A 2,893-nucleotide genomic window follows, 5' to 3' on the forward strand; every position below is an offset into this window, starting at 1 on the left:
TTATCCAAATTGGAATTTGGACAGGTCGTTTTTCTCCAGCTATAAAACCATGCCTTGCACGTTTTGAGATATTTACTTACAAAATAAATATCTTGAAATGACAGTGCCTCATAAAACCAAAACAAGATTACAAGCAACCAGGAGTACAAATTGTCTCTTCTCGGAGCGGAAAATACCGGGACTAATTTTTCTTGTGGTATAATAATAAAGAAAAATTTGCTTAAGTCCTTTCCCCACAAAACCAGTGAGTCAGCAGTCTTCTCTCATAAGATAATGTTTATAACCACAGTGGCTTAAACCAGCCTACATCCTTTCCATTTACTCATGTTAGGGATGACTGTGGTTTGCTGTAATATTCATGCTTACTCTAAAGATCTGTGAGTTATAGACTTCATGGGGTGGTGCATGGAGTGAGACTGTGGTCTGCTCTCCACATGGTTTTTTGACTCGTTGCTCAGCTTCTTTACACCTCAGTTTCTCATCTATAAAATGGGATTCATAAAATCATCTTTACATGGAGTTTTATTATATATATTTTTTATTTGTTTGTTTTTTATTTTTTGGATTTTGGGCCACACCTGATGATGCTCAAGGGTTACTCCTGGCTATGTGCTCGGAAATTGCTCCTGGCTTTGGGGGACCATATTGAATGCCAAAGATCGAACCAAGGTCTGTCCTAGGCAGCCACATGCAAGGCAAATGCCCTACCACTGTGCTTTTGCTCCAGCCCCTATATATGTTGTTGTTGTTGTTATTATTATTATTATTATATGGTTAAGTGATTAAACATTCAGAAAACTCTTAGAGTAATGCTTCCACATAGGAAGCTCTATGATAAAATGACTCCAATGAAAAGCATGAAAACGGGTAGATGTGTCTCTCATTTTCCTTTTAGTGTTTGGGGTACAACCCAGCTCTATGCTTAGGGGTTGCTCTTGGTGGTGCTCAGACCATGAAGTTCTGGCACTTCATAAAATATGGGTCTCCCACATGCAAAACAAGTGTTCCAACCCTTCATGCTAGTCACCCAGCCCTCAACATAGATATTTCTGATCAGCTTTATGGTCTACTGTTGTGTGTGTGTATGTGTTTATATGTCTTGACAATTATGATGTTAGACTTAAAAAAGTTCTAGGTTGTTAACTCTTTGAGGACAGAAATCCAACCTGCTATTCCTAGTAACTAGCTCTCAGATAGAATATTTATGGACAGGTATTTTGAGTGTGGTTGGCGAGGTCATTTCAAGATTTTACTTATCAAAAAACACTCCAGAGCAGAAATCTCAGCTGGAATGTTGGCAGAAATAGCTGCACTGACCTTAAAATGGACCTTAAAACAGCTTCCAGACAAAGGCAATGCTGTGCATCAGCCCTGGGTGTTTCTTTACTGCTAGAGATTTGATCCAGAGGAATAATGAGTGGGCAGAGGCAATGAGTGCTCCAGTTTGTCTAGAGTCATTTGAGATGTTTCCAGGAAGGAAGGAAAGAAGGAAGAGAAGGAGGAAGGAAGGAAGAATGAGAGTAAGAAGGACAAAAGAAAGTTGGGAAGAAAGAAAGAAAGAAAGAAAGAAAGAAAGAAAGAAAGAAAGAAAGAAAGAAAGAAAGAAAGAAAGAAAGAAAGAAAGAGAGAGAGGGAGGGAGGGAGGAAGGAAGGAAGGAAGGAAGGAAGAAAAGAAGGAGGGAAGGAAGGAAGGAAAAAAGGAAGGAAGGAAGAAAAGAAGGAGGGAAGGAAGGAAATTCAATAAGGTCTGTATATTCTTTGAAGTTTTTTCATAAAGTTTTCTTGACCATTTGAACTCTGGAAAAGGAATGTGACCATTCAAATTCAATGAAAACATTGCAAAATGTCTTTTCCATTGGTGTGACAAAGCTTTCATCTTCTGCAAGGGTCACTCGTTCATATTCAGATCCACCTCAGGCTGGGATGAATTCTCTTCCTTCTGGGCCACTGGAAGCCATGGACTCTTTGGATGTTTTCCAAAGATGTTTTCTATCTTCATACCTCATGAGACTTTCATCGGCTGTGGTGCTTGCTGGTCTTCAACACTTCAACTTGGGTGCCTACTCTCACCTGGTTGCAATAAGTCAAAGATACTTCACCTTTGTAAGGCTCCAATGATGAGCATGGCTGTGCCTCTGGCATCACACTTGACACATGAGCCAATGCCTAGAATTCACTTCAGCCTCAGGAGTTCTACCATCCTGGGCTCTCTCAGACCAATTTTCCTCTTAAGTTGAAACTTCTCCCACTCAAACCATAGCTCTCTGCCCTTCTCTCCCTTTTCTGCCAGCACCCCTGCCATCATCCTACCTCCTGTCTCTGGTTGTTTTCTGAATTTGATTCTGCATAAAACTGGGATTAATCACCTTTTGTGACCCCAGATGTGTGTCCTGGTGACTCCATGACAACTTTTCATGTTGGTTAATCTTAGCTTCGACCTTCATGCGTGCATTATCCAAAGGTCTTTTCTCTGTAAGGGTCAAGAACATACCATTGTCTGTAGGGCATATTCCTTGTTTATACACTCATTCACTAGAGAGCAGCTCAGAATGTGCTCCTGAGTCTGAGATCCTGTCCCCTGCCCAAACAGTATCCATCAACCAAATCACTGCACATTACCCCATTTGAGTATATGAGTCTTGGGTGTTCTAAGAGTCTCTGTAGGTTCAAGGATGCCAAACAAAAGAGCTTGAAGGCCACGTGTTGATGGTGGTCAGCTGTGAACCTGTATAAGGAACTGAAATATGTGGGGGTGGTGTGTGTGAAGGATTGGGGTGTGTGTGTGTGTGTCTGTGTATGTGTGACTTCGCGATTTTGTGGCAGTCCAGATGAGAACTTAGCATTTCCTTCACTTCCTTTTCCCTTTGGAGATGGCTTTCTTCTTCTTTTTTTT

Source organism: Suncus etruscus, chromosome 2 (genome assembly GCF_024139225.1).
Source record: "Suncus etruscus isolate mSunEtr1 chromosome 2, mSunEtr1.pri.cur, whole genome shotgun sequence".
Classification (NCBI taxonomy): domain Eukaryota; kingdom Metazoa; phylum Chordata; class Mammalia; order Eulipotyphla; family Soricidae; genus Suncus; species Suncus etruscus.